Here is a 15,839-nt window from a genome sequence, read left to right as displayed (position 1 = left end):
CTCTCTCTCTGCCTGCCTCTCTGCCTACTTGTGATCTCTGTCTGTCAAATAAATAAATAGATAAAATCTTTAAAAAAGAATAAAAAAAAGAATAAATAAATAAAATTCATGACCTTAAGTACTCCACAGGTATTCTCTTGCTCAAACCTGAAACTCAGTTTCTCATTTCCTAGTTTTCTCTTTGGGATCAAGTATTAAATTTTTTTTTTAAAAAATAATCAAACATGATATAACTTCTCCAGTGATGTAGTGTTTTTTGCCTCGTCAAGTGTGGAGTTTGTGCTGTTATCAGTTCAGTCATTTTGTCTTTCCCTGGCCTGGAGATGCAGCAGCCCAGGGCCTGGGAAAGTGTACCATGGAGCTGCAAGTCTATCTCATATGAACTACTTTGTGGGTTAGTCGGCAAGGAATTTTTCTAAGCATAGTTGAATCTAGATTTACCTAAGTATGGTACTTTTTGTTTGAGGGGATAGATGGGTGAGGGGGAATATAAATATCCAATTCCCACATAAGGCCTCAATGAATAGACAGACCCTTTTCTTGGATTCCAGTCTTGCTTTAACCGTCAGTGCCTATAAAACCTGGTCTCCTTCCTCCACACACTTCAAGGTGGGACTTTTGTTAAGGTCTGCCATACTAAAGCATCTTTTTTTTTAAAGATTTTTTTAAAAAAGATTTTATTTATTTATTGGACAGAGAGAGGGGGGCGAGCAGGCTCCCCGCCAAGCAGAGAGCCTGATGCAGGGCTCAATCCCAGGACCTTGAGATCATGACCTGAGCCAAAGGCAGAGGCTTAACCCACTGAGACACCCAGGTGCCCCCTAAAGCATCTTAAAAAAAAAAAATTTACTTACCCATTTTAGAGACAGACAGAAAGAGTGCAAGCAGGAGGAGGAGCAGAGGGAGAGGGAGAGAGAAGATCCTCAAGCAGACTCCCGCTGAGCAGGGCTCAATCCCAGGACCCTTAGATCAGGACCTGAGCCAGTCAAGAGTTGGCCGCTCAACCGACTGAGCCAACCAGGCACTCCTGTACCTAAGTATTTCAAAATCTCCATTGTTACAACCAGCTTGGGAGTTAGGGATTGTCCCAAGCACCCTGAGATTGCAAACTTGGCATGTCCTTAGGAAGAGAAAGGACTGGGTGGGCTGCTCAGTGTTAGCTGGGTGATATTTCCACCTTGCACTTACTCCATTTCTGAGGTGCTTAGGCATGTCTTGTAATTAAAGGGATGTCGCTGAGAGCGGAATGCAGAAGGGAAGACAGGGTTAAATATGTCAGGATTGAGCCCCACCCTTATCCACTCAGCTTTTTTTGATATACCTGATATATAATACTGCATAAGATCTACAACACAATGATTTGATACACATCTGCACTGTGAAATGATTACTACAATAAGGATAGTTAACAAACACATCCATCACTGTACATTTTTTTTTTTATTTGTGGTGAGAACTTTTAAGATCTACTCTTCTAGTAAGTTTCAACCATAGATTATTTATAGCCATCAGGCTATACATTAGACCACCGAAATTATTCATTCTTGTAACTAGAAATTTGTGCCCTTTGACAATATTCACCCATTCCCCTGCCTCCTCTCCACTCCAACCCCGGCAACCACCAATCTCTTCTCATGAGTTTGGTTTTTTAGATTTGATATATGTGAGATCATATAGTACTTGCCTTTCTTGTCTGACTTATTTTATTCAGTGTAATGTCCTCAAGGTTAGCATAAAGCTCTCAAGGTTGAGCTCTTAATTTATGTTCTGAAAGTGAGATGAGACTATCAGTTCAGTATTTTGAACAGTGACCAATGCAAATATATGTAGTAATGGTCAAATGAATTCTTGAAGAACCAATGCTTGGTGAGTTAGGTCTAGAATTTTATCAGCTTAGTGTCCCATGGTTTCCTCAAGGTGTAGTATACCCTTAACTCCTACATTGGGACTCTAGTTGCCTTAACAGGAAAGGAGAGGACAGAGATCCCAGAAATCTTTCATATTTTCACATAAGTTTGTCTACCTGCTGTCCCACGCTTTCACTCTTAAAAGGAAAATAGCATGGAAGAAAGGTAGTTAGTCACGTCTGAGAAGCAGTATGGCAGAGAGGAAATAAAATATGAATTTTGTGAGGTAGACCAACTGGGGAAAAATATCCGAATTCTTCTATTTTTCTACCCGTACATCACTAAAGCCTGTTATTTTCTCATTTGTAAAGTGGAGATAGCACCTATCTTTCTTTAAAAATTTTTTTATTTAAATTCAACTTAAATGTACTGTGTTATTAGTTTCAAAGGTAGAATTCGGTGACTGATCCATTGCCTACAACACCCAGTGCTCATTACTTCAAGTGCCCTCCTTAATGCCCATCACCCAGTTACTCTATCCCCCCCCCTCCAGCAACCCTGTTTGTTCCCTATAGTTAACAGTCTTTTATGGTTTGCCCCCTCTCTGTTTTCCTCTTATTTCCCCTTCCCCTATGTTTCTATGTTTCATTTCTTAAATTTCGCATGAGTAAAATCATATGGTATTTGTCTTTCTCTGACCTATTTTGCATAGTGTAATACCCTCTAGTTCCATCCATGTTGTTGCAAATAGCAAGATTTCATTTTTTTGATGGCTAATCAAAATAACAGTAGCAATGTAATAGTAGCAAGTAAGAAAAGTAAATAATAATAATAATACACACACACACACACACACACTACATTTTCTTTATCCATTCATCTGTCAATGGACATCAGGGCTCTTTCTATATTTTAGCAATTATGGAGATGGGATAGCACCTATCTTTGCAGAGATTAAATGAGAAAAATCTACTGGAATGCACTAATAGTTACTAAATAAATGCATGGTAAATGAAGTCCAGTGTGTACTAATGTCTAGCATTTTAATTTGTATGCTTGGTAAGTTGAAGTTTCTTTAATGTTAATTTTAGCAGATATCATCAGAATCACCCAGAATAAGAGAAGGTAAGAAAATGAAAGCATAATTGCAGTCACTAGCTATATGCAATCAAAATTTTTTAATAATCTTTTTAGTACAAAACATATACAAAAGTAGAATATAAAGAACCTCCATGTATCCAGCTTAATTATCATCCTTTGACTACTTGTTTCCTTGATACTGCCAACAATTCGTACTCTGTTGCAACTCCAGATTATTTTTGAAAGCCCAGATAACACATTTCCTCTTAAATTTCAATGTTCCTCTACGAGATAATTTTTTTTTTAATTTATTTATTTGACAGAGATCACAAGAAGGCAGAGAGAGAGGAGGAAGCAGGCTCCCTGCTGAGCAGAGAGCCCAATGCGGGGCTCGATCCCAGGACCCTGGGATCATGACCTGAGCCGAAGGCAGAGGCTTTAACCCACTGAGCCACCCAGGTGCCCCCCTCTACGAGATTCTTAAAAAAATTTAATCATAACACTAATCATAACAAAACAAAAGTAATCTGATTCTTGTACCATCAAATATCCAATCACCAGTGTGCAACACGTAAAGCCCATTAAGTGAATGAATTTACATCTGCACTATATATCTCTTATTTCAACCCAAGAGACAAAAATATTTCAAATTCCAAGCCACTCCTGAGATGCAAATTAAAATTTAGGGATACTAAATTGAAGGATTTCCCTACAGTTACTTGCCTTGCCTGAAGGTGTCACTGTTTGCAAATTGTGCAGGAAGTACACAAACAATACGTTGGTTGTCAATAATTCGAAGAAAGACAAAACACTATTAATAGTTAGGACAATTTTTTTCAACGAAACTTTATAAATCTCCGGAAAACCAGAGATAACGTTCTTTCCCAAGTTGGGCTGCCGTAATAAACTACAACAGACTGGGCGGTTTAAACAGCATAAATTTGTTCCTCATAGAGGAAATTTGTTCCTTATAGAGGCTGGCAAATCCAAGATCAAGGTGCTGGCTAATTTGGCGAGGGTTCTCTTCCTGGCCTCCTCACTGTGGCTACACATGGCCTTTCCTTGTGCCCAAGCTGCGATCTTTCTCTCTTCCTCTTCTTGTAAGGTTACTAATTCTATCATGAGAACTCAACTCTCAGGACCTAATTTAACCCTAATTACCTCCCAAAGGCACAATCTCCAAATACCAACACGTTAGGGGTTAGGGGACATGGATTTTGGGGGACACGTTCAGTCCATAACAAACCTACACATTTATAAAATGATTACGAAGTTCGAAAAGTTAGTCAGCTAGCATGCTACATCTTAATTCTTTTCCTTTCCTTAAGTTACTTTGGCTCTAAGGATCTGAGATCATCATTCTTGGAAATCTTTCTTCACACCCTAATATAACCCCTCAGGGTAGGTGGAACCAATAGCCCAATATTCTTACATTCACCCTCCATGTGCCACCTTAGCACCAAAGCAAAAGTAAGTAAAAACCACTTTTAGCTCTTATCAGGGTAAGTTTGTCATGAAATGAATGATTTTTCCTCTCTTCCTAGGTTCTCTGTATATCAAACAAAAGCTGAAGGAAAGGATCTTTTTAAATCCTGCAAAGCTTGCAAATTTGCCAAAAAAAAAAAAAAAAAAAAAAAAAAAGTGTGGACGGAGCTGTTTGTAGTCATCCTTGGCCCTTCTCCAGGTTTGCTGGCTGCTGTGACTGCATAAGCAATCATGTTTTTACTAGTTATGTGTGTCGCTGCAGGAGCTGCAGCAAAGAATTTCGGTATCCTGAAGAAATCCTGTCAACCAAAACCCAGTTCCCCCAGTTGAACCGAATGGTTTTGTTGTTGGGCCTGAAAATACCAGGTAGGATTTGAAATAATCTGCCCTTCAAAAGTTGGCAGGGAAAAATCCCCCAAATTTGCTAACACTCTAAGATACTGACAATGCTGTGGAGAAACATCTGGTACAGGGAAGGCAACAGGGCAGATCCGGTCAAAATTAAACGTACATATATGCCCTTTAGCAGAACAATTCCACTCTGAGAATGGAAATGAGACAGACTTGAATATTCAAGAAAAGAAGGTGTGTGTACAAAGATATTTACCCAAGCACTAATTAGAATAAAATTTAGAAATTCAATGTCTCTCAATTGGATGATGACTGGTTAAACAGTCTTCAGGGTAAGAAAAAAATGATGTATCCTATGCATCGATATGAAAAAATCTAAGATGTCTTAACTGTAGAGTGCAGAAAAATAAACATGGCATTCTCCCTTTTATATAAAAATTGGGAAAAATAAGAATATTCTTTCTTACATGTATAGGGATGAAAAAAATTCTGGAAGAATACACAAGAAAGTAAGAGTAGAGGTTACCTTGGGGGTAGGAAATAGATGAATGGAAGACAGTGGTGACATTTAAAAAGTTTTCTGTACTAGTGGATGGATTATCTGTTCAAATAATTTTTTTTAAAATTTTTTTAAAAGGTTTTATTTATTTATCTGATAGAGAGACCGAGAGAGTACCAGCAGTGGGGGGACAATGGGGAGAGAGAGGGAGAAGCAGACTCCCTGGCCGAGCAGGTAGCCAGATGCGGGGCTCGATCCCAGGACCACGGGATCATGACCTGAGCCAAAGGCAGATGCCCAACCATCTGAGCCACCCAGGCACCCCTCAAATAATTTTTAAAAATCTGGCTGGAAACCATAAGCAACCAACAACTATTAAATGCCCACCCTCTTATAAGAATGGTTAAGACATAGTTGCCCAAGGTTGAGTGAAGTGGCTGTACCTAAGCAATTCCTGGAAATCAAAGTTTTTGGTGCTTCTGGGGAATTCTGAGATCAGTGACTTTCCCAAAGGACTTTACTTGTTTACTGGAGGTCTTCTCTACCACTCAGAAACAGGGGGTAGGGAATGACAGAAGACATCATGCTTTTGCATTCAATTTAAAATTCTTCAGCAGTCTGCCAAAAATGTACATTATTCATCTGTAAGTCTAAAAACATGCAGGAAGAAGTCAGTAATTGTATTGTGATAGAACATTTTTCTCATTTCTTAGAGTATAATCTTAAAAGTAAACAAAGTTTTAGTAAACCTAGTAGGTGAAAGCCTTGTCGATTACAGATTACTCAATTTTGAGGAGATACTCCTTTTCAAAAGACATGTGTTCACCACTAGCCTTAATTATCTCTCATCCCAAGTTTTTAAAATTAATTAATTTGACAGAGAGAGAGAGAGAGATATCACAAGTAGGCAGAGAGGCAGGTAGAGAGAGGGGGGAAGCAGGCTCCCTGCTGAGCAGAGAGGCCAATGAGGGCCTGGATCCCAGGACCCTGAGATCATGACCTGAACTGAAGGTGGAGGCTTAACCCACTGAACCACCCAGGCACCTCTCATTCCAAGTTTTAATGACTTTAGCTGACAACACCATCTTGATCTTTTCTCTTAGAATTTCAGGTGACTAAAAAATGTACAATAAACAGTGAACACTATTACATAACATTCCAGTGTTTCCCAATGTGAATTACTTGTACCACTGGTGATACTCCTGGGCCTAGGCAGTACATGAAACAGCAAATAATGTCACATCATATAGTGAGTTATTCCTGTTTCTTTCAAGCCTTCAGAGTCAAAGCACTTGGCTGGCAAGAGTGTTTAGCCTTAATAATTGACTTTGTTTTCATTTTACTAATTTTTAGATCTTTCTTCTTATTGCCAGAGGTCTAGGGCACAAATGTTTGTCTGGATTACCTGTGTTCACAGAAGCACAACAAACAGGAATGCAGGTGCTGCTATGTATGTTTCAGGAACTCCTTGGTCACAGATTACGATATCCCAAAGGTCTTTTCTCAGGGCTTATCCTTCCATGACTCAAATTCTCTCCATGGGCTTCATAAGACACTTGGATCTCCATTAATGGTGTAGTGCACCATATATACTGGAGTCATGCTGGTTTTTTTTTTTTTTTTAAATGTAGGCTCCATGCCCAGCAAGGAGCACAATGCAGGGTTTGAGCTCACAATCCTGAGGTCAAAGCTTGCACTGAAATCAAGAGTTGGATGCTTAACCAACTGAGCCACCCAGGTGTTCCTCAAGCTGGTTTCAGATGCTGCTGCTTTATCTTGCTGTGAGTCTACAGTCAGTCTACCAAATGAGGACAAATCCAAGGCTACCTTGGAATTGGAGGGGAATAAAGGGTAACACATGTGGAGCAGCTGGCAATGCAGTTTAAATGCTGATTTCCTCTCTTCACTTCTTTACTTTTCTCCTCTATTTTCCATATTTTCTCCCAATGATCTCATTCACTCCCATAGCTTCAATTATTACCCTGATGTGGGTAACTCTTAATTTTCTATCAGCAATTCTGAATTCATTTTCAGGGAACCAAACCTTAAGTTCTGTATCTGTTTAATAGTGCCACCCTGATGTTCTGGCATGATGTTAATCTTAACGCATGTAAAACAGAGTATCTTTCTTCCAATCTACTCCTTCTCTTGGTTTTCTCATTTGTTCACGTTATCACTATTATCTCTTTTGCTCAGGCTTAAAATCTGAATCACTCTCACTCCTTCCCCCTTTCCCTTTACACTGAATCAGGCACCAACAAAAATCTTGTAAGGCATTTTAATAGCTTAGGGGGTTATGAAAAAGTCTCCCTGCCAGGTGAGAGAAAGGAAATTAAGGCAAGTTAGGAGATATGCCCAGAACACATGCCTAGAGTGTTAGAGCCTAGACTAAAAACCAGTTAAGACTTGAATTTGGGGCTCCTCACTCTTAACTACTAGGGTCTTTCACCTTCCCCTACTGCCTCAAGCTCTGCAGTGTTTTTGCATCTGTCTCTCCTCTTATTGCTACTCCCAGAATTCTGGACTACCTTATGTTTCGCGTTTACAATGTACAGATAGAAAGATTGGCTCCGTCAGTGAGATAATAATAGTTGGTAGTATGCATCCAGCATTGCCCATGAAAATTTCTCCCTACTTGTTAATTCCAATAAATTTTTTAAAACCAGGAAATACATAATACACATACTGAAAAGTCACCCACCCCAAAACCTACAACTAATGAATCACAAAGTGAACATCTATGTAACCTGCACTTATGTTAAGAAACCGAACATTGCCAGCGCCTCAGAGGCCCCCTCGTGCCCTCCTCTCACATATTACTCCCCAACCCAAACTACGTCTTTTCTTTATAGTTTTTACTATTTAAAATATACCCCTAAATCTAGTTTTGTTTTGTTTTTGAACTTTGAACTTTCCAAAGTGGCTAGACTACTATACATTCCCACCAGCAATATATAGTTTCAGTTGTTCTGATTCTTGGCCACATTTGGCATTTACTGTAATGTCCATTTTAGCCATATTGTGGATGTGCAGTCATATCTCCTTGTGGTTTTAATTTACATCTCCCTAATGATTAGAAAAGTTGGGTGACTTTACATGCTTATTGGCCATTTAGATACCCTTTTTGGTAAAGTGACTTTTAAGGTCCTTTACCCATTTTTCTATTGGGTTTTTATTTTATATTGACTTGTGGGAGATTATAAATTCTAGATGGGAGCAAAACATATATTTTTACTATAGAACACATTTGCCTGGTCCCATTAGAATACCACCATCTCCCTTTACTCTGGCCCCAAATTCTCTAATGAATCCTCTGGGAGGTAATGTAGTCGACTTCATGTATTCTAAAACAGAGAAGAGCCATTGTGCCACGGAATTTGCTAGGTCCTGGGAATATAATGGTAAAAAAAAAAAAAGGGACTAAAAACAATACCCTTGAATGAGATCTGTATTGGAATTCTGTCTAATGTTTATCAGCTTCATGACATTAGGCAAGTTAGTTAGCCTATTTTGGCCTCTGTTTACTTGCTGGAAAAAATGGGGCTAATAATACCTATTTTTTAGTGTTGCTGTGAGGGTTAACTGAGACAATACACATAACACACTTTGCACAGTGGCTGACAAACAGGCCACATTTGCTAAGTAGTAGCCATTATAAATTTGGTTATTTCCTTGCAGCCTCCCAATTCTCTATGGAGGGAGAAACTGAGTAGACAGATGTCTATTTCTTTCTTAGCTGCTATAGTTCTCAATATAAAGTATATATTAAAAAAAAGCACTTGTTTTAGGTCATCTGGGAACTTGGTCCTTCTGACTCCCTTCACCAGTGCTTCTAGAGCAGTACTTCAAAAATTACCTGTGGCGCAGTGTAGAAGATCTGGTAACTGTTGCATGACAAACTGAGGGACCATGAGAAGAAAAAAATATGGGTAATGTAATTTGTAAATTTATATTTAAACCTGGTCATCCAGGAGGTGCTGGGGCTGAGTGGTGATGACCTAGAGCATGCTCAGGAGCATGTGATGCAGAAGGACAATCTCCTCATCACCTTGCTCATATAGAAAAATGCCTAACGTGCAGTCATTCTGAAAATACAATAAATCAAACAGGTCTAGAGACAATAAACATAGTACAGTGAGGAGCATAACTGTGTGGACAAGGGCCAAGTGACATGTGATCAGGTTAGTGCACTTAAACCTGTGATTCAGAAGTGTGCAGATGTGAAAGGAAAATAAAGGAGTTCGCTGAGATTTCACTGACAGCTTGAAAAAAAGGCAGCATTTAAGTAACATTAGAGAAAAAGAAGATGATCTTAAAGGCATAAAGGATATATAGTTCTACCTTTGGGGGGGAACCAAAGCTTCTCATCATAAAAAAAAAAATATTATCTCTGGTGAAAGATCACAGGCACATCTATAAAATATGAATTACTGGGCGCCTGGGTGGCTCAGTGGGTTAAGCCGCTGCCTTCGGCTCAGGTCATGATCTCAGGGTCCTGGGATCGAGTCCCACATCGGGCTCTCTGCTCAGCAGGGAGCTTGCTTCCCCCTCTCTCTCTCTCTGCCTGGCTCTCCATCTACTTGTGATCTCTCTCTGTCAAATAAATAAATAAAATCTTTAAAAAAAATATGAATTACTAGTAAAGGGAAATGAAGACATACACAGCAATACAGATACAGAGACATGAAATTACTCTTAAGTTACTGCAAGCTTCTAAATTCTTACTCAGTATCTGTAAATACCTTTTCTAGGACCAGTAACAAAGGATTTGCAGACTGGCATTGGCCTATGGACCTCACTTTGGTGGCACTGCTCTGGAGCATTGACAAAAATCAGACTTTTGAATCTGAAGGGCTGAGGTTAGAGCCTGGAATGTGGGGACTCAACTGAAGGGTTGCTCTTGGTCCTGAGCCACCAGTGGCCACCTACTGGTCTTTTTCTCACCTTAAGCACAACACTGAGTCACTCCCTAGCTCAAAAATCATCTATTGTTCCCTTGTATCTAGGATAAAATCCCAAACCTTTACCATGGCATCCAAAGCATTCCAGGCTGGTTCCACACAACTTTAGTCTGATTTTCCACTACACTGCACTGTCCAATATAGTAGTAACTAGCCACATGTGGCTATTGAGCATTTAAGATGTGACTAATTCAGGAATTAAAATTTTAATCTTTAAAATTAAATAACAAACCCGATACATAACTAAATTACCGCAAAACTTTTAAGTATGGTTGGAATGACTGGGGTATGTTAATCTAGCTTTTCAACTGTAAATTTTATGGAATCAAGTATAGAGATATGCCCAAAGTATAAAATACACACCAGATTTTGAACTCATATTTAGTAATGGGAAAAAAACTGTGAAACATTTAAAAAGATTTAATACTTGTCAATATTGATCACATATGAAACGATACTATTTTGGCTATATTGTACTAAATAAACGACATTAGAATAAACATTTTACTTTAATGTGGCTACTATAAACTTACATATGTGGTTGGTGTTATATTTATATTGGACAGTGCTAGCCTAGATAATCAATCATGCCTAGGAATCACTCTTGATTCCTTCTCTTCTCTCACTCATGTTGACTCATTAGCAATACAAGTCAGGTCTAATCACCAAATATATCTTCAGTTCATCCACCTTTTCTCTGCTGCTACTATCCATGTTACTTTCCTTAAAATCCTTCAATGGCTTCTACAGCACCTCACTTAAACTTAGCAAGGCAGCATACTTCTGTTTCTTTCTTTAGTCTCTAAACAAACTCTTTCTCACCTTAGGATTCTGTTCTGCTATTTCCTTTGGTCTCAAATACTGCCCTTAACTTATTCCCATTGAGGTCTTGGTTCAGAGAATACCTTCTCTGTGAGGCCATCTCTGATCAACCTCCAAAATTTTGCCTGTTCTCTCCCCCAAATAAATGCTTATTCCAGTATCCTTTTATTTTCTCAAGGGAGCATATTATCTTTCTTCTTTTTTTTCCTTAAAGATTTTATTTATTTGAGAGAGAGAGAGAGAGAGAGCGCGCGCACAGGAGCCAGGTGGGGTGGAGGGAAAGGGAGAGTGAGTTAGCAGGCTCCCTGCCTAGTCTACTCATCTTGGGGCTCAATCCCAGGACCCCGGGGAACATGACCTGATTCGAAGGCAGATGCTTAATCAACTGAGCCACCCAGGTGCCCCTTATCTTTCCTCTTTCATAAAACTTTTTAATGGTCTGTTCCCTCCACTGGCAACAGGAATAGAAACCTTGGTTGGTTCCTGCTGGTTTTGTTGCTGCTTAATCTATTCCAGTATTCAGAACAGTGCCAGTTACAGATGGGTGCTCATCAAACAACTTAAATGAGTATCTAATTGCTTCCCAGACATATCTGCTTAGTTGGTTCACAAGTACTTCAAATTCAACAAGGTCAAAGATGTCAAAGATGACTCCCTCTTAGTCATTCCCTTACCAGCTCAAACAAGTCACCAAACTCTCAGTAACTACTTTGGTCATACTCTTCATACTATTTGCCACTACCTCAGTCCAAGGCATTACTCTCTCACAGATTATTGTCTTTTCCAAACTGTTTTCCATGCCCCTGAGTTTGGCATAACAGTCTGTCTAAAATGCAAATTCAACCCTGTAACACTTCTTAAGGCCCTTCAAGTTTTCCTCTTAGCTCTCAAAAATCTTATTTGTGCACATGGCATTCAAGGTTTTCATGATTAAACCTCTTCAGGAACAACTCTAGGCACTCCTGAAACAGCATTATCTTCTTTACTGGGCAATCTCTCCAAACTTTGCCTCCTAACCTTTGTATGTATTGCTTCTTCTGTCTAGAAGGCTCTTCTCCAATTCCCTTATTAAAGCTAATAGCTTCTCCAGTCCCATTTCATTCCTCCATCCCAGGTGAGTAAGGGATTTCTTCTCTAGGAGACTTCGCAGTATTCAGCAGTTTACCCTCATTACACTACTGATGATACCTATTTACTTGTCTGCAGTCTACAGTATGAGATCAATGAGGGCAAGGATTCCATAGCAATCATTATCTCAATGTTTACTCAAATAAACTCAGCGTTTAAAAAAAAACAAAACAGCACAGGCTATCAAAAATTTGACAAATTTTAACCAACCGAAGCACTGAAAATACTATATCAAAAGAAAAGAATAGGGTTCCTATAACATTTACTTTGCTTCTCTTTCAGGCAAATTGCTTTAATAAGTTACACAAATACTTTACAACCTTTACCATCTTGGTATCACAAAAGGATAACTGGGGAGAGAAAATTACTTTAATGAGGCCACACAAAATCAGTGGGTAATATGGATTTCACTTAAGCTTGCAAACATTGCTGGATTAAACTCTTGGCGCTGTCTCAGATATTCCCAACACCTAACTATAGGAAGCCAGAAGCTGCAAGTTAGCAGTTCGGGAAAGCCACGTGAGAAAGTTATTTCCAGGCTCACCTGTTAAAAACACACCAATGTGTTGGGTTTCTTAGCAAATCATCACAAGTAAATGAACTTCCAAAGACTATCTCCAAACTTTTGCGCTTGCCTTAATAAAATACACCACCACAAAAATCTTGACATTGCAGCCATGAAAAAACAGACCTCTACCTCTGAGGTGACAGAAATCCAAGGCAATTCGGTGAGCAGTTACTCGGGTCTATTAAGTATGAGACACCTGCGACACCACCGGCATGTTAAAAAAAAAAAAAAAAAAAGCTACAGGAATAAATACATCTTCGTCATGAACCTGAATGCTCAGTGTAAGCGATAAGAAGGACCATCCTTCGTTTCTCCCCTTGTACCTCAACCGCCACTCCTGTGCCACTCGGCCTAGATGAATCTAGAGGCACTTTAAGTTAAATCCTAGCTTCCTGGCCGCCCTTCCGTCTCCCAGCACTCTGCTAGGCGGCTCAGCTTAGCCTCGGAGCTCGGATTCCCCCTCTCTCAGCCGTCACGCCGCAGAGCTACGAAGGGAGGAACACGGACTTTAGTTTCCCAACTGCCAGCCCCCGCAGAAAGAGGCGGGAAGGCTCGGCCGCCAGCCGGGGAGCTCCGCCGCGCACATGGCCGGCCGCAGCTCCCACCCCCGTGCCGCGCAGGCGCCGGGCGAGCCGGGACTTGCGGTCGCCGAGAGCGGATCATTCCGCCGCTTTCTTTGTGTGGCTCTGGCTCTACAAATGGCATATTCCTCTCCATCCGTTAAAAACAAAAATCAGATTCTGTTGCCCCTTTCCCCCCGCCAGAATGGGGTCGGGGAGGGCGTGGGAGAGCGATCTGCTGCGGAGGGAAGGGCGGAAAGGCTCAGGCGCGGGCTTGACAGGGGCCGGGTCCAGGAGGGATGCTGGGAGCTTTGACTCACTCGCACACCATGTGTCCCTCCGCGCGCAGCACGGGGGACTTTTCGGTGGGGATTTTGGGCGCCGACCAGACGCGGCATTTTCGGAAAATAGCGCCCTGTGCAGCTGAAGCGCTTTGTGTGTAGCGGGGCCGCGTCAGCCCGGCCGGGTACGAGGCGCCTCGGGTCCCCGCAACACCTCCTGCTGCTCCCCCGTCGCCGCTCCCGAAGCTTTTCCAGGTCAGTGCGGGTCTGTGTAGGGCCCTGTTACCACCGGATGTGGAAGTTGATCTCTTCGCTGGTAAAAAATAATTCCACTTCCCCCGGAACCCAGATCATCCCCGCGATTTCCTGTTTATTGCATTAAGGCGCCGGGTTTCCGGGGCTCCTGGCCCCGCTTATTCCGCGGGGGTCGGCGGGGTCGGCCTGGGCGCCCGCTCCGCCCGCGCCGCCGCTGCGCTTTGTCCGCTGGGCACCCCGCTTCTGGGAGGGGCGGGCAGACATGGTGGCGGCCGCCGCCCCCTCCTCGGCCCCGGCGCGCCGAGGCCTCCCAGCCGGCCCTGGCCGGAGCGGCGGCTCCGGGGCGGGGATGGGGTCGAGCCGGGGGCGGCGGGGGCTCTGCGGGCGCCGGGAGGCGGGAGGTGGGCGGGCGCGGGAGGGAGACAGGCTGAGGCGGCCCGGCCCGGCCTCGCTGCCCGCCACCCCGGGAACTGCCGGCCTCTTTGTCTGGGCGGCCTGGCGGCCCCACCGGGCTCTCCGGAACCGGGAAGAGGCGGCGGGGGCGGCCAGCCCAGGGCGCGCTGTGTTGTGGGGCCTGCGCGGCCGGGAGGCGCTCGGGCCGCGGCGGGAGCGGCTGGCCCGGAGAGGGTTAAGTGGCGGGCCGGTCCGGCCCGCGCGGAGCCGATCGCGGCTACTGCCACGACCTCGGGGACTCAAGTCCCTGAGGGGACAAAGCCCGCCGCTCTGGATGCTCGGGACTTACGCACTTGGGACTTGGCCGGCGGGATCTGCGGGTGCACGGCTTCAGGAAAAAGTTGAGAATTTTGCCAGGTCATTTCTGTCTGGACACAGTTAATCAGTGTGTATTTAGTGTGCTTCGTTGAAGCTGTTCTGCCGTGTTGAATCAGCGTGCATAGCCTCGGGGGTGCATCGTGAAAACTGAAACCAAAGGAATTATATAGGCCTGCTTTGTGTGTGTTTTCCCACTTTAAGCTTGTTTTCAGTACACATACTCTTGCCTTAAACCTGATTGGACTGTGGCGAGCAGACATCTGTTCAAAGGAGGGGTAGCGACCACAACAGTACTTTGGAAGGGGGCTTGGAAATGTGGAAATATTTTAAGTGCTTTCTCCGAACACTGATTTGCTGTCTCGATTCAGGCAAGTTACTTTATGAAGTATAATTTTTATCTGGAAAATGTTTTGATGTAGTAAGGAAAATGATCCTTGTAAAGTAATTTCCCATTCCAGGATTAAAGATGCACTGTAATTTATAATGCACATGTTAGTGGTTAAAAATTATTTTTGCAGATAGTTATTTCACATTGAGACCCACCCAGCATAATTTAAATTTCTTTGCACTGACCTATAACCATCCGCATTGACACTTCCACTTTCAGGTTCAGAGTCTGAATTTAAGGAAATTAAAGATGGCTTTATGCGTTTTTTCTTAATTTTCCTCTTTTTAAATATTTCCCCTCAAATAACAGCAGAAAGAAAAATTCATTGCATGTTAATACAGTGACATATTAAGTAAGAGTGACATTATTTTGCATTTCTGTAAGTCTTAGATGTCTGGTTTAATAGAAGACATGTAGATTCTTAAGTCTGCTGCATTAAGTCTGTTGTGGTATCATACCAGGTAACCTCTGGGAAACTCCCAAAACTCCGTTGTATGATTATGCCTTTTTTTTTTTTTTTTTTAAACTGAGAGATTTGTCATTTCTATCCTCTTACCATACAAGTCAAATAGGATATTATACAAGACCCACTTAGAAAATATGGATAGGGTTGATTTCTGTACTTTCTTCTTGTGCTTTTTTTTTAGTTTGAGGTTTAGATGGATAAGCAGTATTAAAAGATTGTGTGCATATGATCCTGGAGACTTAGGAGCATTTGCAAATACTTTAAGTGACTGAACTTAATTTTTAATTCCACAACTTAGTTATGTATGCAAGTAAAATGTGAATTTCATTTTGGATGTGCTTGTGAAAACTAGTGTGTAAAAGTAATATTTGAAGATA

The 15,839-nt window shown here is 41.8% G+C and overlaps 1 protein-coding gene across 7 annotated transcripts in view; it reads left to right on the top strand.

Annotated features, from left to right (window-relative positions):
* Positions 1-13,620: 13,620 nt before the first annotated feature.
* The window catches only part of GABPB1 (GA binding protein transcription factor subunit beta 1), a 67,704-nt gene continuing 65,485 nt past the window's right edge, over positions 13,621-15,839 (top strand). For 4 of the 7 annotated variants that reach the window (XM_047736281.1, XM_047736277.1, XM_047736276.1 and 1 more), the window contains exon 1: positions 13,878-13,898. The gene's annotated coding sequence lies outside the window, so the exon portion shown is untranslated. Of the gene's footprint in view, positions 13,838-13,877; positions 13,899-14,809; positions 14,977-15,839 lie in introns of those variants that run through there. The other 3 variants (XM_047736279.1, XM_047736278.1, XM_047736280.1) reach the window with 3 other exon arrangements.

Source organism: Lutra lutra, chromosome 7 (assembly GCF_902655055.1).
Source record: "Lutra lutra chromosome 7, mLutLut1.2, whole genome shotgun sequence".
NCBI classification, from domain to species: domain Eukaryota; kingdom Metazoa; phylum Chordata; class Mammalia; order Carnivora; family Mustelidae; genus Lutra; species Lutra lutra.
This window is presented reverse-complemented; position numbering and strand designations above follow the sequence as displayed.